The following is a 25582-nucleotide window of genomic DNA, read 5'->3' on the forward strand; positions in this document are numbered from 1 at the left end:
TATGTTAGACAAGGTTAACCTTTAATAACATGCTGACTAATCTCACTCACCCTAAACATATTATTTTTGGATTTGACTTAAATAGCTAAGTTACCACTTTATCTCTCTCTTTGTCCAAGCCAATCTCTTCCCTCCCTCCGCTTTACAGTACCGTCTTTTCTTCTTGCTCAATATTATCAAACCAAACCACAAATCTAATTAAGCTGTCTTGATGGCCAAAATCTCTGCTCCTGGAGAAATGCATCATGCAGCACATGTAGGTAAGTGAATTAAAAAAGCATCCAGGCAGGTATCTGGTGAATGTCTCAGTTCATCCTTGCATAATAAACTATCTTCTCCTGCTCATTCATTTGTCAGTCACAGTAACTAAGGATTATTATTTGCTGAATGTACGTGACACCAGCAATCTGCAAAGTCTGTTGGCAAGAAAATCAGGTTAGAATGACAGAGTGAGAAATTAAGCAGAAGCCTGATGTAATTAGCTACAACAATCAGTGCTCTAATTTCTGATTTATTGTTTCCTGTTTTCCTGCTGCACTCCACTCTGTGTATACTGTATGCGCTTCATATAGGTCAAACAATTGCCTTATCAGTCCTGGCAAAGCGAGGGGTCAGAGTTAACAATATTTATTTAAACATGCAGGATGCTTCCCACTGCAATTAGGAAATAACTATTACTAATAGGTCCTTGGCACTACTTCCTCATTTATACAATTTTTGGGGGGAAAAAAAAAAGAAACAGAAACAAGAAAGAATTGGGATTTATTTCTTACATATGCACGAGAGTTGGCTTAGCTCTCCTTGTAAAAGAATTTTCCTTTCAAAAAAATCTATGCTTCTAAATGAGGCAAACAAATCATTATTGTTATAGCTGAATATTCTTTTAGGGGAAAAGTATCCTTCCTGATAATTAATACAGTTGTATTTTCAAATCTCTGTTAAAAGGTTTTTGTAGACCCCAGCCCCCTGGTAAACTCTCTGGAGGATGTCTTTGCTTTCCATCATTTGGCCACAAACTTAAAATGGAATTAGTCATCCTTTTCATAGTTTAAGAAAGCATTCTTTAAAACTGCATGTAAGATCTATTTCGAAGAGGAAAACCATGAGCATTTCTAAACTCCAAGAAGAATTTTTAAAAAGAAACCTCTGAAATAGAACAATGAACTCCTGTAAGATAGAAATACCACTATGCTTAACTCAAAATAATGTTTACAACCTGAAAATATAAGTCAATGTAGTATAAATTCAAATGAAATTTTTATCACTAGCCGGTAAAGGACAATTTTCTAGGCCCTTCCTTTTGAAAAACAAAGGAACTGGATACGATGAGATAAATACTTTTGCTTTTATTCTTTTTAAAAAAAAATTTAAAAACTTTTTATTTTAATTTCAGTTCGTTAACATGGAGTGCTATCGTAGTTTCAGGGGTACTGTATGGTGATTCAACGATTCCGTATGTTTTTATTCTTTCGGTTTCAAAAATTTACATATCAAATGCTCTCAGAGCACTATATACCTACAATAAGAGGAAGCGGAACATCTTTAGAAGGCCTTCAGGGAGTCCTCCACAGCCTGCAAAGCAATATGGACATTAAAAGACTACATTGAGTATCAGGAGACCTGGAATTTTATCCAGGCCATTTCTCTCTTTAACTATTGGTCTTGAGCAAGTCATTTGCCCTCTCTAGATCTCATTTTCCTCATAGATTAAATTAGAAGTTTAGATTTGATCTTTAAATCTTCTTTATAACAAAAATTAGTGTATATCAAGCATTTATGTTCCGTGTCAGGCACTATACTAAATATTTTAGAAGCTCTATGTCTTTTTTTTTTGCTATTAATACAACTAAATTAGAAACATTTCAAATTCCAATTAAATTAAAATTTAAAACATTATAATGGACAAAAGAGGGGCATTATGTATTTGCAAAACACATGAGGAGAAAAATTGTCTATTATACTTGCCCTTTTTTCTGCTCTTTCCATTGTTCTGTCTTTCCTGATGCTCCCTGATTCCTTATTTGTCATTTCCTTTTCATTTAAAGAACTTCCTTTAGCCATTCTTGAAGGGTACGTCTGCTTGTGACCATTTTTTTTTTAGTGTCCATTCATATGAGACTGTCTGGATTTCCTCTTCATTCCTAAAGGATAGTTTTCCTGGATATACATTTTACTGTTGACTGTTCTTTTCTTACAAGTTGAAAGACATTCCTTGTCCTTTAATTCTCCCAGTAGTCTATGAACTAGGAACTCATTATCTCTGCTTTACAGATGAGGAAACTGAGACTTTGAAATTCAGTGGCTTGTCTGAGGTTATTCAGCTGGAATGAGACCCAGGGATCATTTCAAACCTATAATTAATACAAGTTAATTTGTGCTCATAACCCACGTGCTTAACCTTTTTGTTCTACAGTCTTACATCTTAAGCTCTTAACATATTAATACTGTAATCAAACATACATACAGATCCATGGAAATCAACACTGTAGTATACCTTAAACAAAAATGCAAAAATCCACAAGGTTTTACTGAAATAAGATGGATTACCTTAACACATGACTATCCAATTGTACTTGTATCTAAGAATAGTTAAGTGAAAATGTCAGTAAAGATTTTCAAAATTAGCATGGAATCAATCACTAAATCATTGCTGATTACATACTGTGTTTTTAATTCAGAATTTTATTCTATAGAATGCTATAGGCATCTAAAATGCATGCTTTTCTCCCAAGGGGTTAATAATTCAGTTGGGGTTATAATCCATGTTATATATCCATTTATGATAAAAATTGAGGTGTACATACAAGCTGAAGGAAGTCATCTGAAGAAAGGATTTCAAATCTCAGAGCAAGAACAGTCAGTCCGTATTCATGGATGAGGTAGATGAATATAATCTACATTAATGCAAGTGGGGAGAAAGAGATTTACTGGAAAAAAAACTGGCAGAAAGATGTTAGTTAAGGGATTGAACAGAGACAAGAATCTTTAAGAAAGTCTAATGTAATAGTGCTCAGGATAGAAGAATAGGTGTGTGTGTGTGTGTGTGTGTGTGTGTGTGTCCCAGGACCCTGTGACACTGTGTGTGTGTGTAGAGAGGAAAAGTAGGGAGAGAAGGGACCTCATATTGAAAGAAGTTACTTAGGCATTATTACAATGTTCTACTTATAATGGATAAAACCCGAAATGAAAAGTGCCAGTAGGAAAAGAGAGGGAAGACACATGTGAGAAATGTTTTTAAATTTGAAAAGATTTTTATTTGTTCACTCAGTTATTTATTCATGTGATTAACCTTTCTTAAAATGTTCTTTTTAATTTTTAAAAAATATTTATTTATTTATTTTGGGACACAGAAAGTGAGCACAAGTGGTGAGGGAAGGTGAGGGAGAAAGAGGAAAGAAAATCCCAAGCAGTTTCCCCACTGTAAGTATGGAGCCAGAGGTGGGGCTCCATCTCATGAACCGTGAGATCATGACCAGAGCCCAAATCAAGAGTCAGGTGCTCAACTGACTGAGCCACCCAGGTGCCCTGTAGGCTAAGTTTTGAGGGATAAATAGGTAGTATCCAAATGAAATACCAAAGTAAGGGTATTCCAAGGCATAAGATAAGCATGCTCTAAAGTGAGATATACCATTGCATGTTTGGGATTCTGAAAGAAGTTTGGAAAGGTGAAGTATGAGGTGCTAGAATATAGAATGGGAGACGTACCACTAGAAAAGAAAACTGGGACAAAATCTTAAAGAGTCTGTTATATCTTCATCTGAAGATAATAGGCAACAATGAATGGACAGTTGGGTTGCTTCCATATCTTGGCTATTGTAAATAATTCTGTAATAAACATAGGGGCGCATATATCTTTTCAAATCAGTGTTTTTAATTTCTTTGGGTAAATGTCCAGTAGTGGAATTACTGGATCATATAGTAATTCTATTTTTAAGTTTTTGAGGAGCCTCCATATTGTTTTCCATAGTGGATGCACCAATTTACATTCCCACTAACAGTACTCAAGTGTTCCTTTTTCTCCACATCCTCACCAGAGAAACAAAAATACCATATCATTCCACTCATGTGGAATTTCAGATATAAAACAAATGAATAAAGAGAAGGGGAGACACACAAAAAAATACAATTGTTTTTGAATTTTATTTGAGAGAGAGAGAGAGAGAGAGAGCAAGCAGGGGAGGGGGAAGAGGGTCAGAGAGAGAGAGAGAATCCTAAGCAGACTCCACACTCAGCACGGATACCAACTCGAGGCTTGATTCCAAGACACCATGATCATGACCTAAGCCCACATCAAGAGTTGGCTGCTCAATCAACTGATCCACCCAGGTGCCCCCCAAAACATACTCTTAAATACAGAAAACTAACTGGCAGTTGCCAAAGGGGAGATGGGTGGGAGGATGGGTGAAATAGATAAAGGAGATAGAGTACACTTATTTTGATGAGCACTGAGTAATGTATAGAATTGTTGAATCATCATATTGTACACCTGAAACTAAGATAACATTATATGTTAGTTATATTTCAATTGTTAAAAAGAAAGAGAAAGAAGAAAAAATAAAGTGAACAATGAACGTGATTGGATTTGAATCTGGGAAACCCAGATATTCAGTGTATACGATTATGTCAGCTGCAAGCAAAGGTAGTTTTATTTTTTACTTCCCAATCTGTATACCTTTTATTTTCCTTTCTTGTCTTATTGCAATAGCTAGAACTTCCAATAGGATAGTTAAAAAGAAGTAATGAGAGGAGACCTCCTTGACTTGTTCTTGATAACTAGTGGATATGCTTCAAGTTTCTCATCATTATGTTAGCTGTAAGGATTTTTTGTTGTTTGTTTGGGGCGGGGTGGGGGGGTTGTTTGTTTTTTATAGATATTTCTTATCAAGTTGAAGAAATTCTCTTCTATTCCTAGCTTACTAAAATTATTTATCATGAATTGGTGTTGGATTTTGTCAAATGCTTTTTCTGCACCTACTAATATGATCATGTGGGGTTTTTTTATAGAAAGTTGATGCAATGGATTACATAAACTGATTTTTTTAATTTTTTTAACGTTTATTTATTTTTGAGACAGAGAGAGACAGAGGATGAATGGGGGAGGGTCAGAGAGAGAGGGAGACACAGAATCTGAAACAGGCTCCAGGCTCTGAGCTGTCAGCACAGAGCCGACACAGGGTTCGAACTCACGGACCATGAGATCATGACCTCAGCTGAAGTTGGACGCTTAACCGACTGAGCCACCCAGGCACCCCTACATAAACTGATTTTTGAATGTTGAATCAGGTTTGTATACCTGGGATAAATGTCATTTGGTTATGGTGTATAATTCCTTTTATATATTGTTGAATTCTACTTGCTATTATTTCGTTGAGAATTTTTACATCTATGCTCAAAAAGAAATTATTTCTCCTAATCCCTTTGTCTGATTTTGGTATTAGAGTAATGCTAGCATCATAGAATGAGTTAGAAAGTATTCTTTCTGCTTCTGTCCTCTGAAAGACATTGTCAATAACTGATACATTTTCTTCCTAAAATGTGAAGTGGAATTCGAAAGTGAATCTGTCTAGACCCCACCTTTCTATTTGAGGAGGTTATTAATTTTTGACTCAAATTATTTAATAAATATAGGCTTATTCAGTTTGTCTATTCTTTCTTGTGTGACTTTTGGTATTTTATGTTTTTCAAGGAATTTCATCTAGATTATCAGTTTATGGGCATAGAGTTAATTCATAGCATTTCTTGATTAGCCATTTAATGTCCAAGGGATCTGTAGTGATATCCTTTCTTTTATTTCACATATTAGTAATTTATATTGTCTCTCTCTCTCTCTTTTTTTTTTTTTTCTTACTTAGCCTGGCTACAAGACTATTGATTTTATGTATTTTTCAAAGAACAAGTATACGATTTTGTTGATTGATTTCCTATTTCCAATTTCATTGATATCTGCTTATTGTTTCTTTTCTTATGCTTACTCTGAATTTACTTTGCTTTTATTTTTTTAAGTTTCTAAGGAAGAGACTTAGTTTACCTATTTTAGATATTTCTTCTTTTCTAATATATTCATTTAATGTTATAAATTTCTCCCTATGGACTGTTATTGCTACATCCTACAAACTTGGTTGTGTTTGCATTTTTATTGAGTTGAAAATATTTTTAAATTTCTCTTGGGATTTCTTTGATCCATGCTTTATTTAGAAGTGTGCTCTTTGAACTCATGTGTTTTGAGATTTCCTACTCATCTTTCTGTTATTGACCGCTAGTTTAATTCCATTGTGATCTGAGAGCAGACATTGTATGATTTCTATTTTTTCAAATCTGCTATGGTGTGTTTACGGCCCAGAATGTGGTTTGCCTTGGTTGCATGTTTCATGTGAGCTTAAGAAGCATGTCTATTGTGTTTGATGAAGTAGTCTGTGGATGTCCATTATAGCCAGTTGAACAATGGTGTTGCTGAGTTCAGCTATATCCTTATAGATTTTCTGCCTCTTTTATCTGACCATTTCTGATAGAGGGATACTGAAGTCTCCAACTCTGATGTGGTCTCATCTATTTCTCCTTGCACTTCTGCCTCATGTAATTTGTTGCTCCAACGTTAGGCACCTACATGTTAAAAATCATTATCTTCCTGGAGAATTGATCCCTTTATCATTCTTTAATGTCTTTTTTTATTGCTGATAATTTTCCCTGCTTTGAAATTTTCTCTGTGTGTAATTAATATAGCTACTTCTTTTTTTTTTAGAGTTATCATGGTATATATTTCTTCATCCATTTATTTTTAGTCTATATGTGTCTTTATATATATATAGTGGGCTTCTTATACACAACACATATTTGAATCTTGTTTTTTGATATACTCTAACAATCTCCATCTTTTAATTGTCCAATTTAAACCATTGGTGTTTGAGATGATTATTGATATAGTTGGATTAATATCTATCATATTTATTACTGTTTTCTATTTGTTGTCCCTGTTCTTTTTTGCTTTTCTGTCTTCTACTCTTTTTCTGCCTTTGAATTGAACATTTTATATAACTCCATTTTCTCTCCTTTGTTAATGTACAAATTATACTATTTTTTAAAACTTTTTGTAGTGGTTGTTCTGGAATGTATAATATATATTTATTATAAATCTAAGAACACTTTCTAATAACACTATACCACTTCATGGTAGTGTGAGTAACTTATAATAATAAAATAATCTTAATTCCTCTCTCCCATGCCTTGAATCATTGCTGTCATTCATTTAACTTATTATAGCATACATAAGCATATGTATAAATATATATACATATGTAAGATGCATACATTAGCACATATAATCAAATAGGTTGTTTCTGAAAGAAAAGAAACATATGATCATCTCAATAGACACAAAAAAAGTATTTAACAAAATTCTACATCCATTTATGATAAAAACATTTAATAAGTTAGACACGGAAGGAGCATTGCAACATAATAAAGGCCATATATGACAAGCCTATAGTTAACATCATACTTAATGGTAAAAGGTTAAAGCTTTTCCTCTGATAGGGAACAAGAGAAGGATTCCCACTCTCACCACTTCTACTCAACATAGTGCTGGAGAGCCTTGCTAGAAAAATCAGATAAAATAATAATAATAATAAATTTAAAATAATAATAATAATAGACATCAGAATTAGAAAGGAAGAAATGAAGCTGTTCTATTTGGAGATGACATAATTTTATGTATAAAAAATCCTAAAGACTCAACTAAAAAACTGTTGGAACTAATCAATGCATTCAGTGAAATTGCAAGATACAAAATTAACACACAAAAATTAGTAGTGTTTCTACACACTAACAACTAATTTTCTGAAAAAGAAACAAAAACAATTGATTCCATCCAGAATAACATCAAAAACAATAAAATAATTAGGAATAAATTTAACTGAGAAGATGAAAGATCTCTACTCTGAAAACTACAAGCCACTGATGAAAGAAATTGAAAGAGACACAAATAAATGGAAAGGTATCCCATGCTCATGCATTGGAAGAAATAATACTGAATGTTGCTAAAATACCATCTATAGATTTAATGCAATCCTTATCAAGATTCCAGTGGCATTTCTTACAGAAATTAAAAAAAAAATACTACTAAAATTTATATGGAACCACAGAAGACCCTGGATAGCAAAAGAAGTCCCGAGGAAGAACAATGCAGGAGGCATCACACTTCCTGATTTCAAGCTATATTATAAACCTATAGTAATTAAAACAGTACATTACTGGCACAAAAGCAGACAAATATACCAATAAGACAGAATCAAATTCCCAGAAACAAATCCAAGCACATACAGTTAACCAATATTTAATAAGAGAGCCAAGAATACTCAATGGAGAAAAAAACAGTGTCTTTAATAAATGGTGTTGGGAGAATTGTATATTCACATGTAAAAGAATGAAAGTCAAAAATTAACTCAAAACTGATGATTAAAGGCTTAAATGTATACCTGAAACCATTAAACTCATAGAAGAAAACAAGAAAAAATCTTGACATGGGTCTTGGTAATATTTTTTTTGGAAATCACACATAAAGCAAAGGCAACAAAATCAAAGTAAACAAGTGGGGTTATACCACACTAAAAATCTTCTGCACAGCAAAAGAAACCATCAACAGAGTAAGAAGACAACCCTTGGGGAGTGCCTGGGTGGCTCAGTCAGTTAAGCGTCGGACTTCGGCTCAGGTCATGATCTCTCGGTCCGTGGGTTCAAGCCCCGCGTCGGGCTCTGTGCTGACAGCTCAGAGCCTGGAGCCTGTTTCAGATTCTGTGTCTCCCTCTCTCTCTGCCCCTCCCCTGCTCATGCTCTGTCTCTCTCTGCCTCAAAAATAAATAAATGTTTAAAAAAAATTAAAAAAAAAGAAGACAACCCTTGGAATAAGAAAAATATATCTGCAAATCATGTATCTGATAAGGGGTTAATATCCAAAATATACAAAGAACTCCTACAACTCAATAGCAAAAATAATAACAATAACAATAATAATAATCCAATTCAAAAAGGGCAAAGGACCTGAATAGATATTTTTCAAAGAAAATATATGAATGGCCAACAGCTACATGAAAAGATGTTCAACATCACTTGTCATTAAGAAAATGTAAATTAAAACCACAATGAGATATCACCACCTGCCCCTTAGAATGGTCATCATAAAAAAGACAAGAGAAAACAAATGCTGGTGTAATTGTGGAGAAAAAGAAACTCCTTTGCATTGTTGGTGGGATTGTAAATTGTCATGGCCATGATCGAAAAACCGTATGGGGATACTCAAAAAACTAAGAATAGAACTACCATATGATCCAGCAACTCCACTTCTGGGAATGTATCTAAAGGAAACTAAAACACTAACTTGAAAAGATACCTGCACCCCCCCCCCCCGCCACAATGTTCATAGCAGCATTGTTGACAATAGCCACGACATGGTAATAACCTAAGTGTCTATCAATAGATGAATGGATAAATGTGGCATATATATACAATGGCATAAAAAATGAGAAAAATCCAGCCATCTGCAACAACATGGATGGATCTTAAGGGCATTATAAAATAAGTCAGGGAAAGACAACTACTATATGATCTCACTTATATGTGGAATCTACACACAAATCAAAATAAAAGAGAACAAAGCAAAAAACACCAAACTCCTAGAAAAAGACATCATATTTGTGGTTACCAGAGGTAGAGGGTGGAGGGGGGTAAGTGGAGGAATGTAGTCAAAATATACAAACTTCCAGTGATAAGAGATAAGTTCTAGGGTTGTAATGTACAACATGATGACTAGAGTTAATATTGCTGTATGATATCTAGGAAAATTGTTAATGCAGTTGATCCTAAGGGTCCTCATCACAAGGAGAATTTATTTTCTTTTTATTGTATCTATATGAAATGATGGATGTTAACAAAACCGAATGTGTTAATCATTTCACAGCATGTGTAAATCAAATCATCATGCTACACACCTTAAACTTACACGGTGATGTTTATCAAATTGTTTCTCAATTAAATGCATTGTTACTAGTACTGTTTTGAACAAACTGTTATCTGTGATATCAATTAAGGATAAGAAAATTTTAAGTTTTGGGACACCTGGGTGGCTCAGTCAGTTAAGCGTCTGACTTCGGCTCAGGTCATGATCTTACATTTCGTGAGTTTGAGCCCTGCATCGGTCTCTGTGCTGACAGCTCAGAGCCTGGAGCCTGCTTCAGATTCTGTGTCTCCTTCTCTCTCTGCCCCTCTCCTGCTCATGCTTTGTCTCTCTCTGTCTCTCAAAAATGAATAAATGTTAAAAAAAAAAAGAAAATATAAAGTTTTTAACTTTATCTTTATTATTTCTTCTTCAGTGCTCTTCCCTTCTTTATGTAGATCTGAGTTTCTGACCTATATTGTTTCCCTCTTCTGTAAAGCACTTCTTTTACCATTTTTTGCAAGGCAATGCTACTGGCAACAAATTCTCTTAATTTTTGTTTATGTGAGAAAGGCTTTAGTTTGCCTTCCCTTTTGAAGAATAATTTTTCAGGGTACAAAAAACTAGTTGGTGTTTTTGTTTTGTTTTGTTTTGTTTTGTTTTCTCTCAACACTAAATATTTCACTCCACTCCCTTCTCACTTGGATGGTTTTTGAGCCGTCGGACGTAATTCACATCTTTGTTCCTCTTTAGTCAGGGTGTTTCTTCCCTTTGCCTTCTTTCAGGATTTTATTTTTAGCTTTGATTTTCTGTAGTTTAAAAATATCTGCCTGGTATAGGTTTGTTTTTTTTTGTTTTTTTTTTGTTTTTTTTTGTTTTTTGATATTTATCCTGTTTGGTGTTCTCTGAACTTTCTGGATCTACGGCTTGGTGTCTGACATTAACTTAGGGAAATTCTCCATCATTATTGATTCAAATATTTATTTGTTCCTTTCTCGTTTTCTTCCCCTTGTGGAATTCCCATTACACGTATGTCACACCTTTTGTAGTTGTCCCTCGGTCTTTGATATTCTGTTCTTTTCCTTCAGTCTCTGTCTCATTGCTTTTCAGTTTGGGAGGTTCCTATGGACATATCCTCAAGCTCAGGGATTTTTTCTTCAGTCCTTTCCAGTCTACTAATTAGCCCGTTAAAGGCATTCTTCATTTCTGTTATAGTGTGTTTTTTGGTTGTTGTTGTCATTGTTGTTGTTATCTCTAGCATTTTTCTTTGGTTCTTTTTAGGATTTCCATCTCTCTGCTTACAATCGCTATTTGTTCTTGTATGCTGTCTACTCTATCCATTAGAGCTCTTAGCATATGAATCATAGTTTTTTAAATCCCTGGTATGATAAATTCAACAGTCCTGCCATGTCTGGTTCTGACACTCGTTCTATCTTTTCAAATTGTGGGGGGGTGGAGGGGCCTTTTGGTATACCGTGTAATTTTTTCTCAAGAGCCACATGTGAGGTACTTGGGTAAAAGGAGTTGCTGTAAGTAGGTCTTTAGTAATGTGGTGGTGAGATGTGGGGAAAGAGAAAGTGTTCTATAGTCATGAGATTAGGTCTCAGACTTTTAATAAGCCTATACCCCTGGACTATGAAGTTCAGAAGTATTTCTTAGTTTTTTTCCTCCATCCTTCAGTGGTAAAGGATGGCTAGAGTGGGTTGGAGTTGGATATTCCCTTCTTCCACATGGAAAGCTAGAGCGACTGGAATTTGGTTTTTCCCTCCCTCTAAGACAGTTAGGCTCCAATAATACCTGGTTCACGTGGCAATTTCCACACATGAGCCTCTGCTCCTGTGAGCTATGACTTTCTATATTCACCTGTCTGTCTCTCCTATCTTGAGGGCCCCGTGTTCTCATTTCTCCTTTGGATCCTAGAAGAGTTGTTGATTTTTCTGTCTGTTCAGCATTTTACTTGTTATTAGGATAGAGTGGCAACTTCCAAGCTCTTTACATGTGGAACCAGAAACAGGAAGCCCTTAGTTTTTTTGTTTTTTTTTTTTATGTGAATGATAGGGTAAGCATTGAAGTCATTTATAGAAACAATATTTGCTATTACTGAGGTATTGTTGACGTATATATAGGCATAGCTGGGACATAAACCTATACACAATCCATATGAAGCTGTTCTATGAAAGGCCTACATTCCTTAATTCTTTCATTTACTCCACAAATATTTACTGAGTGCAAAACAGGCTCTGTACTGTTTTGAAAAAACAGTGGGGAACAAGTAAGACAAATCTTTATTCTCGTGGCAGAAAGTCAGGAGTTCAAGGTACCTATCAGAAGTGAAAGGCTCTATGAATGCTAATTGGCTAAAGTTGAGGCTCCTGGGTGTGATATTTAAGAATAGCAAGACGGGCAAAGTGGACACCATCCAGGCTGGAGCATTAATGGAAGGTCATCTAGTACAATGTAGTTCTGGATCATGGACTTAAATTACTCAAAAAGAACAGCCACGTCTACAAGTATGATGGCATATGAGAATCAGGATTTAGGGAACTCTGATTTCTTCGAAACTCACTGTTGCCTCGAACTAATGGAGAAGGTCCTATTTATGAAGGGCAGAAGCTGAGGGACGGTGAAGTTTGGTGGACTGCTGCCTTCCTTTGACATTGGTGGTCATCTGCTTTTTGAAATACTCCTCAGCAACATGTCTCAGTGCACCACAGGCAAGAATGAGGTGACACCAGAATTCCACCAGAATGTTGATGTCAAAATCTCTCTCACGGAGGTGCACTTCTGTGGGTCTCCCACCCTAGAGGATGACGTGGACCTGATTGAGGCCTTTGCCCAATACATGCTAAGATGTACATAATCCTGGAGGCATTGAAGATACATCTTCCAGAAGCTGCAATGTGTGACTTCTCTTGATCGTGAGAACATTTGGATCTACCCCAACCTTCTGCACTTGCACAGCAAGTTCTTTGACTATAAGATCCCCTACACCATGATACTTAATCTCTTTTCGCTACTCTACAACGACCAGCACCAGAGGCTTTTTGTGATTAGCCTGAATCTGCCCATCAGGCAGGATCAAACCTAATGCCACTTCCTGACCCTTCTTTTCCCCAAGAACAAGGACATTTTCTTGACTCCTATTACGAATAAGGAAGAGATGAAGAAGCCCTTTGACAGGCAGATCACCAAGAACATGTCAAGATGCCTCCAAGAGATGTTACTCGCGTCATGAAAACACTGGTCAACCACAAGTTTCCAGGCAACTTCCAAGGGCTCTCGGGGGCTCAGTGCATGTGCATCATCTGCTCCTGTAAGGCAGGCTCAAGACTATTGCATCTGCCGGAGCAAGGTTTATCTACGTTCATAAGCCACCCGTGTACATCTGCTTTGACAAGATCTCCTTCGTCAACTTTGCCTGTGGCTTCACCCCCACTTGCTCCTTTGACTTTGATATTGAGACCAAGCAGGGCACCTTCAGAAGCATCAAGAGGCAGGTGCATGGGAACCTGATTTTGTTAATGCAAAAGGTTCAACATCAAAAATGAAATATTGGAAGAGAGGGTAAACCAAAACTACAGCGAATAGGGCTCTAACTGCGATGAAGAGGATCACCACGCCCACTTGGACTTGATAAAAGGATACCTACTTAGAGAATGCCATCAACAGTAGAGATGACTCAAGAGAAGGAACGAATAAGTCATTCAGCTCAGGAGAGGAAGAAGAAATGGCAGAGAGATTTGACAGCAAGACCTCTGCCAGTTCCTCCAATAATGAGGATGACTGTGCCTGGAGTGAGAAGAAGAGGAAACACCTCAAAAAGACCAAGAATCATAAAGGTTGCAAGAAGCCTTTGGAGAAGGTAAAAGACCTCAGTGCCCCCCAAAAGGCATATTTATGCATAGATGCTGTGGTTCGATCCTGAGTGAGAAAAGATCAAGTCAGACAGTCTTAACATTAGTATTATGAAACTTTCCAAGAAGGCAAACGAGACCTGGAGGGGAATGTCCGAAGAGAAGAAAGACAAGTGGGATTGCAAGGCTGAGGATACCAGAGGGAATATGACAAAACCATGAAAGAACATAAAGGGGTTCATGGTGAGTCTTCTAAGAGAGACAAGTCAAAGAAAAAGAAAAGAAAACTAAATGTGGGAAAGAAATCAATACCTTCTAGGAGCTCATTATCCAAGTTATTCTCAAGGCAGCTAAGTGAGGCCTTCAAGAAAATAGTCTGTGTCCTGTGAAGATAACTTTTCAGGAAAGAACAAAAGCAAAAAAAAGAAGACAAGCAGGAAAGGACTCTGAAGAAGAGGAACTAGCCAGTACTTCCCCAGCTCAGAGGATTGCATGACAGGATCTGATAAGCAGAGAGGAGGGAAATGTTCTTTCCTTGTACTTGTCCTGTCACACCTTAGTCTCTCCATCCATGTTTCAGTACCAGTTTCTCCTTGTGTGAAATGTCATCCTCAGGTTATGTGCCATCCAAACAAGTTCTCCTGATGATATACCCTTCCTTGGGGAAGCAGGAGAGGTGTCTTATCTGCTACTTCTCAGGGATGACTCTATAACTTGGGAGAGCTTGGGTCAGAGGCAGGGTAATGCAGGATCAAAATCCTCCTAATTTCCAACCTTTAGGATATATGCTTCTTGTTCAGGTCAAGTTGCTATAGCAGGGGTCATGTGAGGTCGGGCCTGTTGCTTCTAACTGGGGCCTATTTCTACTTTTATTTTGTATTTCTGGTCTGTGAAAATCAACATTCAATAGAGGGAACTGACTTCGGGGAAGAAAGAGAAGGAGAGGGTGATCAATTTTGCCAAATACTACTGATTGGTAGAGAAAGACAATGGCAAATGGAGGTTAATGATGACCTTGACAAAAGCAGATTCATGAGCTTTGAGGTAATACATCTAGGGATTTAAAATCAGGCTCCACAAGTTAATAGCTTATGACTATGGGCAAAAAACTCAAATATTCTGGGCCTCAAAATTTTCATCTTGGCAATCTAGTTATATAGTGCCTATATTCAAACTGGTCTGATGACTAACAAAATAACATATGGGAAATATCTCATGATTCAAAAAATAGTCTTTCTTTTTGTTCCACTTTTCCAAGTCAAAAAAGTTGAAAATATTGTTAATTAACTGGTTTTGTCAAAGATCCATGGGTTGAAATTAAAAAAAAAAAAAAAAATAGATGCCTACATTTCTGAAGTGACTCTTCCACTCACAAATTCAAGGCAACAAAGTTTAAACTTTGTAATGGGAATAGTCACAAATTACCAAACAGTCACATAATAGCTAATAATTTTAATAAATGCTTTAAATTTCAAATCACAAAGAAAATAACTAAAACATGTTTCTTACACAAAGAACTAACTTCTTCTGAAATAAAAACAATGAAAGAAGAGATTGCGAAAATGGGAGTATTAATAAAATTAAAGGCATATTAACTTAAAATGGTAATGATGTCCCAGTAGGAATAAATTAATTCTTTTTAGACTGAGGAAACAATTTCATGCAGAATTTTCAGCAAAAGAAATGCTATCCTTGTAATGGAATCTATCATTTTGCAATTAATTTAACATTTTGTCTGGGTTAAGGCTTAATTACTGCACAAATATTCTTAAAGTAACATGAATTTCTGTTATGACAGTGAAACAGTTAAAACATTTTAGGGATGTTTGGAAAATACCTGGGAATTTTTGTAATACTTTCTTGTGTCTTCAGAGGAATGAAATTCCCTAATTTTAATGTAGTCTGACATGCTAATCTTTTTCTTTTTTTTTTTCCCTTTTTTTTCTTAAACAATTTTTATGTATTTATTTTGAGAGAGAGAGAGAGAGAGAGAGCATGAGTGGGGGTGGGTCAGAGAGAGAGAGAGAGGGAGAGAGAGAGAATCCCAAGCAGGCTCTAAGCCGTCAGCCCAGAGCCCAACATGAAGCTTATCTCTTGAAGCAGAAGATCATGTTCCAAGTCGAAATCAAGAGTCAGACACTTAACCGTCTAAGCCACCAGGTGCCCCATGATATGTCAATCTTTTTCTAAATGGGACACATTCTGTGTCCTATTAAAACTTTTAATGTGGTTTAAAGTATATCTACTTATTCACTCATTTATTCAACAACATTATTTCCGTGCCCCTCTGTATCAAAATTAGGATACAAAAATGAACAAGATGAATCTCAGTTCCTAAAGAATTCATCACACAATTATGGAAGGGTGAGAGGCGTGGAAAAGACAATTAGCACAGACAAATAAATATACATTAAAAAACTAATGAGGGGCGCCTGGGTGGCTCAGTCGGTTGAGCGGCCGACTTCGGCTCAGGTCATGATCTCGCAGTTTGTGAGTTCGAGCCCCGCGTCGGGCTCTGTGCTGACAGCTCAGAGCCTGGAGCCTGCTTCGGATTCTGTGTCTCCCTCTCTCTCTGACCCTCCCCCGTTCATGCTCTGTCTCTGTCTCAAAAATAAATAAACGTTAAAAAAAAATTAAAAAAAAAATCTAATGAGATAAATGTTATAGCATAGATATCTATGCAATGCCAGGAAAGCAAAAAAGGGAGGTTAATTCACACTAGTGGAGGACAGGGTTTATTTCAGAATTAAAAGTATATATATTTCCAATACATCTAAAGGCTGTGGATATAATGTGTTTAGTCTTATTCCTGGATAGGCCTAAGGGTATGTCTGACTTTATTAGCTGCATAATTTCAAGTAACTATTAACCAATCTGAGTTTCAGTTTATCCATCAATAAAATAAGCATGATAATGCCTGCCTGATGGGATAATTAAAGGTTTGATGAGACAATTTATCAAAGGATTGACATCTAAAAGTCACTCAATAAGTGCTAATTCCCTTCACCTCTATTTTATCTTAAGCTGTTAAAACCATCTCCGTGTAAATGAATTATCAATTGATATCAGAAATCTAAAAAATGCCCATAGTCCCTCCAATGCTTAAAACTGTAGTAGCTGAGAAAATGTTAGTATATCGGATGATTCTAGTGCTCCCCACTTAAATTTCCATCTGTTTCGTCCTCAGTAATTAAAAAATAATAATAATAGAGAGTTGGGCATATAGCCAGTGAGAATGAGGATTAAATCTCAATCTTCCTTACGGTACCTAGATGTGGTCACATACTATAGTTCTGGTCAATGGTGTGTGAAGGGAATCTGTAGGCATCTCTCAGACCCCTCCTCACTATCTCTTGCTCTTGCCAATTGCCCCTCATATGCACTGGATCCCATTCCTCTTGCCTTCTGCAGGGTTTCATTCCAGTAATTCTCCCCATCTCTCCTAGATCACTAATACTTTTCCTTTCTCCTAGACCATTTTGTGTCAGCACAAAAACATGATGGCATTTCATCCATCTTTTAAAAGAATCTTCTCTTACCTCACTTACCTTGCCAGCTACCATTTCATTTCTTTTCTCCCCTTGGCTGAAAATTTTTCAGAAGACATGTCAAAACTCACTGTTTCCAATACTTTTCTACTTTACCAAAACAACTACTCTCAACCATCCTTCTGATTTCCAGGTCGCTCTCAAGTTGTCATTTCTCTGTCCTTATCTAGACGGGACAGTAGTATTTGACTCAATTCATGCCTCCCTCTTCTTTAATGTTTTTCCCTTACTTGTTCTCTTGTTTTCTTTCTTCCTCATATAGAATTCCTTCTCAATCTCCTTTGTACTTTTCTCTTTTCTACGATGTCTTAATGTTGGAGTTCTCTAGGACTCATACCTTAGTCCCCTTCTCCTCCATGTACATTCTCTGGCTGGTATCATCAAGCACCATGCCTTTGAATACCATTTGTATGTCACAAACCTTTTGTTTCTGATTTCAGAAAGTATTCACTGTTTCACCATTTAGTATAATACTTACTGTATATTCTTTTGTAACTGCCCTTTATTCGATTAATGAAGTTTCCATCTCATTTCTAATTTTCTAATATCTCTTTTTTATAAACGGACGTTGAATTGTGTCAAACGTTTTTCTGCATCTGCCATTATAAGGATATCATTTTTTCTTTATTCTGTCAATGTGCTAATTAATACTGGTTTATTTTTAGAATGTTAAGACAAACTTACATTCCTAGAATAAACCTAATTGCATTGTGATATATTATCGCTTTTATATGTTGTTGGATATAAAGTGTTAATATTTTGTTAAGAAAATGTCGCATCTATGTTCATAAGAGATTGGCTTGAAATTTTCTAGTTTTTGTGAGGCCTCGTAATTCTGGTGTCAGAATTAAGCTGGCTTTATGAAGCAAATTGGAAAATATTCCCTCTCTTTTTATTTTTAGAAGAATATGTTAATAATGGTGTTATGTCTTTCTTAAATGTGTTGTAGAACTCACTTTAGTAAAGACAACTAGTCCTGGAAACTTTATTGCAAATAATCTTTTAATTACGGATTCAATTACCATAACTGATATAAGACTCTTCACATTAAAAAAGAAATTTTTTTTAACGTTTATTTATTTTTGAGAGAAAGAGAGATGGAGTGTGAGCAGGAGTGTGGAAGGGGCAGGGAGAGAGGGAGACACAGAATCTGAAGCAGGCTCCAGGCTCCGAGCTGTCAGCACAGAGCCCGACACGGGGCTTGAACTCACAAACTGCGAGATCATGACCTGAGCTGAAGTCGGATGCCCAACCGACTGAGCTACCCAGGTGCCCTAAGACTCTTCACATTTGTTAAATTTTTTGTTTTAGTTTTTGATCGGTTACGTTCTTCTAGGAAGTAGCTCATTTCATCCAAATTTTAGAATTTTTGCCATTTACAGAATATGTGGTGATCATTCTGCTTTCAAGCCAACATTAGTAACTTTTGTTTTTCCTCTACCAATCTTTCCAGATGTTTATCAGTTTTATTTTATTTTCAAAAAGAAATTATTTCAGTGATGGCTGCTATTTTTATTTTCTATCTTCAGCTTTCTTTATGTTTAATGTGTTACTCTTTCCACAACCTCTTGAGATGGATACTTGAAATAATTTATTATTCATCTTTTTCTCTAATATATAAATTAAGAGCTATAAATTTCTGTCTAATTTCCCCATAAAGTATCTGTATATCATATCTTCATTACTATTCAGTTTGAAGTATTTTCCAATTTCCATCCGTTTTTTTTTAACTCGTGTACTTTTAAGAATTATATTGGTGATTATGTTAGAAATTTCCTACTTAATCTGTATTTATTTATTTTTATGGCCAATTTTGATAAATGTGACAGCTACATTTGAAAATATATATTCTGCAGTTCTTGTGTGCAGTGCTCTATATATTTAATTCCATCCAATAAGTGAACTGTATTTATATTCTTACTGATTTTTTTTCTGCCTATCTTACCAGTTGCTGAGAGATGTACATTAAAATGTCCTCAAATGACGGTGGGTATTCTGTTTGTCCTTTTAGTTATGTCAACTTTTGCTGTGTGTATTTTCAAGCTGTGTATGAAGTGCATGCAAATTTTAAATTCTTAAATCATCTTGCTGGATTGAACTGTTATCATTACACAACATCTAAAATCAAGGTTGGTATTCGTTAGTTTGCTTTGTGGATGATTCTTTATCCTTTTTGCATTCAATTCTTTGTTGTTTTTGTATTTGAGGAATATCTCTTATCAGTAGCACAAAGTTGGCTTTTTTTAAGGAATTTGATATATTTTAAATGAGAGTCTTTGGGGTCTCCTGGATGGCTCAGTGGGTTAAGCATCCGACTTCAGCTCAGGTCACGATCTCGCGGTCCGTGAGTTCGAGCCCCACGTGGGGCTCTGGGCTGATGGCTCAGAGCCTGGAGCCTGCTTCCGGTTCTGTGTCTCCCTCTCTCTCTGCCCCTCCCCCGTTCATGCTCTGTCTCTCTCTGTCTCAAAAATAAATAAACGTTAAAAAAAAAATAAAAAAAAATAAAAAAAAATAAATGAGAGTCTTTGTTATGTAATATTTAATATAAGACCCGATATCTTGAGATTTAAATCAGCTATCTTACCATTTGCTTTTTTTTCTCCCCCTACCTGTCTTACATTCCATTTTCCTCTTCTCTTTCTTTCTATACGATTAATCAAATATTTTATCTTATTTTGTTTGCTCTCAATGATAGATCACTCCTTTTAGTGATGAGTTTGGAGATTATAGCATGATTTTCTCACTTACTAAAATCTGATATAAATTTGTAACTTCACCTCCTTCCAGAAATTGCAAAGACTCAAGAATAGTAGAACTCCAATTACCCATCTTTCTTATGTAATTATTAAGATATATTTTAATGTTACGAATACCTCAAATCTAAAGGAAAAGTCATGCAATCTTCATTTAGAGATATTAACATACTCACCTTTTATTGTGTTTTGTTCCCTTAATGTGTCTCCATGCCTCCATCCGTATCATTTCACTTCTGTCTGAAGATATCCTCTCAGATCTTTGCTGCTTTACTAGCTTACCAATAACCTACAAACAATTATTTTTAAATTTTGCCCAGATTTTCTAATTATTCTTGGTAAGTGCCTTGGTCTGAAAAAAGATAGTCTGTTTTTGCTGGAAGCAAAAAGTCTTACTGGATATTTCCATCTCAGACCTCTCTCCCAGATTCCCTCCCGGATGCATATAGTCAAACGCCCACTTGACATCTCTATGTAGCTATCTAACAGCTCAAACCTTGGGCTTCCCCTGACACTCCTCCCCACATCCCAACAAACCCTCACTTCATGTACGGCATCCTTTTAGTTGGCCAACTTCAAGCCTTTGAAATCGCTTTTCATTCCTCTTTTTTCCCTCAGAACTCCTAGTCAATCTTTCAGAAATTATGTTGGCTCTGTCTTCGAGACTTACCCAGAAATCAACTACATATTTCCATCTGTACTGTTACAACTCTGATGTGAACTACTATTATATCTCACCTGGATTATTACAAAAATCACCTACTAGGTCGCTGAGTCTACTCCTTCCCCCCACCAATCTGTTCTTAACAGTGCAGCTATAATGATCCTTCTTATACTTAGATCATGTCACTTCTCAGCTCATACCTTCCATTTAAATAATCAAAGACCCTACAATACTTTGCAAGGTCCCACCTGATTGTCCTTTCCTTGCCTATCTGACATCGTCTACTATTTTCACTCTACTCCATCACACTAGCCTCTTTACTGTTTCCAAAACACAGAAGGCATTCTCATATCTCAACATTCCCACTCTAGCTGTCTCTTCTTCCTGTAGAGCTCTTATCTTATATATTGTATTGGTTAACTTTCACTTTTCCAGGTCATTTCTCAAATCTCACCTATTCAACGAAACAAAGCCTACCATGATGAATGTATTAAAATTGCAACTTGCCTTACTTCTGAATGACCATCTTAATCCCCCTTCCTCTGCTATAGTTTTTCTTTCTTTGTATTGAATTTTTTTTATCTTTAGCATAATATATGATTTGCTTATCTTATGGTTTATCTATATTTGTCTTCAACTGCTAGCATATACGTCCAAAAAGAAAGAGGAGTCTTTGTGTTTTTCGTTGGTGCATTCCAAACATTTAGAACAATGCCTGGCATCTAACAGGCTTGCTATACGTATCTGTTGAAGTGGGTAAGTGAATGAACGGATGTATACCTTCCTCTGTCTACACATTCTCTTTCAGAAAATAGGTGAGATATTTGTCCATTTTGAACCATGAGACTATGTACCATCTCTTAGTGTATTAGTGCCCTGTGTCAGCTGTAACAAATTACCACAAACTTGGTAACTAAAACAAGAGAAATTTATTCTTTCACAGTTCTGGATGCCAGAAGTCCAAACTCAGTATCCCTGGGCCCCAGTCAGAGTGCCTGAAGCCATGCATCTTCCAGAGTCTCGAGGGGAGAATCTTCTGTTCCTTGAATTCAAATTTGAGAATGAAATTCCTGGGTTTATGGCCACATTATTCCAATCTCTAAGACCAAAATTTTCAAATTTCTCTCTGCTCTGTTTTTGCATCACCTTCCCCTCTGTATATGTGTCAAATCTCCCTCTCCCTCCGTTTATAAGATACATTTAGGATCCACATGAATCCTCCAAGATAGTCTCTCCATCTCAAAATTCTTAACTTATTCACATTTGCAAAGACTTTTTTCCCAAATAAGGAAAGATTTAAGGGTTTTGGGATTGGGATGTGATATCTTTGGGGGCCATTACCGGCCTACTACACCTAGGGATGCTGGTGTAGTGAGTATATTTTCCTTAAAACTCCACGGAGCAGAGTTGTCATATTATCCCCAGGATCCTTACTTTGGGATATTAGGTTAAAGAGAAATAAACCTATTTGAAGCCGCTGCTATTTTGGGCCTTGTTAAGTTCAACCAAATCAAATCCTAACTGATAAAAGTTGGTGAATCATTGTTAATGTTGTTTAATTGAAATATTGCATTTACCTAAGATGAAATTACACAGACTAATCCTAAGGTCATGTTTTTTTAAATTTAGACTGGAACTTTATTGGTTCATTGGGCAACATTGGTTATTTCATGTTGATCAGAAACTCTGATATGAAATGGGAAAAAAGTTACAACTTGATAATGAAGTACAGTATAATTAAAAAAAAAAAAAAAACTTGAAATGACAAGGGGCCTGGGTGGCTCAGTCGGTTGAGCAACCCACTCCTGACTTTGGCTCAGATCATGTTCCCAGGGTCCTCTCTAGCTACAAGTTGGGCTCTGCACTGCTCTCTCTCTCTCCCTTTGCCCCTCTCCCCCACTCTCGTGCACTCTTTCTATCTAAACAATAGCAACAACAACAACAAAAAACCTTGAAATGTCTAGAGTATACAAAAAGTAATATAAAGAAATCTTATTATAGAACTGTTTAGAACCACCACTCTATATGAAAGCACATTAAATAGCTGAACAGTTATCTTCTTTACCCACTACATTTTCTCAAAAGCCCTAATAAGGAGCAAATGGCAAGAGTCTAGACTGAGTCACAAAGACGTGAATATTCAAAGAAAGTATGTTCTAAACAAATACCGTATTTGGTAAGCACCACTAAATGCTGACCAAAAAGCCTAGTTTTTTAACTACAAAACTGCCTCTTTAGCCTAATTGTAAAACCTGATTTTTATTTTGACATGTTCGTCAAACACTACATTGAGAAAATATTGGGCAATCCCAATTCTGCAAAAATAATCCCCAACAATCTTACAGATATCCTCAAGGGAAAGGTATTATGGAGGATTATAAACCAAAAAATGTTTTGAGAGATTGGGACTCTGAAAGACAGTTCAGCATATTGTGGAATTCTAGAGAACATCTGTGTTTGGTCATGTTTGGTCATTGCCCACATGTCCTATTAGTAAGTAACACTGTTGGGTAAAACATGTCAGGCCAACATAAACTTAATCATCTGACACATTATGTACTAAATGTTATCATCTTACAATTAAACTTCATTGGTTGCCAACTGCTGCCCCAATGATCATATAGACCGTACATTCCATCGAGATAACCCCAAATTTTATGTTGTAGCTCTTTCTAGAAATTATCATCAGTTGACTTATTCAGTAACTAATGTGCCACCATTTACTCAGCTGCCAAAACCCAAATCCGTTTTTCCAGTCTTCCTTTACCCATCCAATAGGCTCACCTATTAAATATCTTCATCCCTGTATCTCCCCATTATAACCATTCAGGTCAACTCTAGAACTAGCATTTCCCATCCAGCTTGCATTCAGGTCCTAAATAATCTCCACACACTTATCAATGCGTTTCTAATACATTCTCCTCCAGATGGATCTTCTAAAATTTAAACACATTCTTCTTCTGCTGAAAACCATTTGGTGACCCACCAGATTCCCTAAGGCATTACAGTGGAGCCATGAAGAATGTGGGCCCTGGATCCAGACAATGTGGATTCCAATCTTATCTCTACCACTACCTAACTGTGTGATTCTAGGAAGTTGCTTCATGTCTCTGGTTCTCAGTTTCCCATCCTGCAAAATAAGGAATATAATAGTACTATTGCATTTGCATGGTTGTAGGGATTAAAAGAAATGATGCATGTAAAATTCTTAGTCCAGTGGCTGGTACACAGTAAACACTCCATAAAAACAAGCTGCTATGTCTCTAGTCTTGTGTTCTCTGCAGTTATAGGAAACTGCTGGCAATTCTCTGAAGGTATCATTCTGTCTCTGATTTCTGTCTTTACACATGCCACTTCCTTTTACTGGCATCCAGAGCCCTTTTCCTGCAATTTTAATACCACTTTCCTTGATTGATTCCTACTTTATCCTTAAAAATTAGTGAGATTGAATGTCCTCCTGGATGTTTTTCCTCATTATTCTGGTCTAGGTTCAGTCTGTCTATGGTACTCACAGAGTAGTTCATACTGAGGGACCTGATGTGCTATATCACAATTCTTGTCTAGTTGTCTATATATCCATATGGATTATAACGACTACAACTATTCCTCTCTGTACCCCAGTTGCTTAATATGGGACATTTACTGTAATGAAATCTAATGGCATACCGAGTGACCAAAGATTGTAAGTGAAGCAAAAATGGCAGAAATAAGGGTTATGTAAAGTTGGATGAATCTCAGGATACAGGAGTCAACAAAAAGATCCCAGTTGTCAAGAGAATAATCATATGCAAATACTTAAGACTGGATCTTTTTTACACATAATAAATTCCAAACTAATCAGATCCAAATGTAGGATTTGAAACCATATATGCAATAGAAAATGACACGGGTGAACTTTAGAGCCTAAGAGGCAAAAAAAAAAAAAAAAAAAAAAGAAGGAAAGAATGATAATTTTGAACACACATACACACATTCACAGGTTTTTCATGACAAAAATAAAAAAAAATAAGCAAATTAAAAAACATAATGTTTTCTAAAATCCTACTTATAGGCAAAGATTTATTATTCCTAACATAAGTTTTTAAAGTTGATAAATAAAATGAAAGAATAGAGCATTTTTCTTGTCTGGAGGATTTTCAGATGAAAGGATATGATATTTAAAGCTTAACTTTTAACAATTTAAAAACTTTTTCCAATAAAAGTTGGGGGATAAATGAAAGATTGATTTCATTAAGGTTGACAAAATGAGGGGTGCCTGGGTGGCTCAGTCGGTTAAGCGTCCGACTTAGGCTCAGGTCACGATCTCGCGGTATGTGGGTTCGAGCCCCACGGCGGGCTCTGTGCTGACTGCTCGGAGCCTGGAGCCTGTTTCGGATTCTGTGTGTCTCCCTCTCTCTCTGCCCCTCCCCCGTTCATGCTCTGTCTCTCTCTGTCTCAAAAATAAATAACCGTTAAAAAAAAAATTAAAAAAAAAAAGATTGACAAAATGATAGCTATTGAACTATCTAATGGGTACATGGAAATTCATTCTACTCTTCTCCTTATTTTTATGTATAAAAATGTCCATAATAAAAAACCTTTTTGAAGTTGATTGGAAAGAAAGAAAATTCAATCATTTGAAGATTTAGGCTAATTGAACTCCAGTGTTTGTTTATCAGTATTATAATTTCTAAGAGTCTTTACCAATGTTCTAATATTCACTTTGGATTGAAATTACTATATTCCAGGCTCTATAAAAGGCTAAGGAATTTTATCTAGTAAGTTTTGTTCATGAAGGGTCAGCTATGTCTGGGAGGATGTCTTCTTTTTTTTTTTTTTTTTTTTTTTTTTTTTTTTTT

General features: G+C 36.0%; 1 pseudogene; it reads left to right on the forward strand.

Moving 5' to 3' along the window:
• Nucleotides 1–25582, forward strand: part of LOC125922471 (FACT complex subunit SSRP1-like) — a 63875-nt pseudogene that overhangs the window by 5532 nt on the left and 32761 nt on the right.

Source organism: Panthera uncia, chromosome B1 (genome assembly GCF_023721935.1).
Source record: "Panthera uncia isolate 11264 chromosome B1, Puncia_PCG_1.0, whole genome shotgun sequence".
NCBI lineage: Eukaryota > Metazoa > Chordata > Mammalia > Carnivora > Felidae > Panthera > Panthera uncia.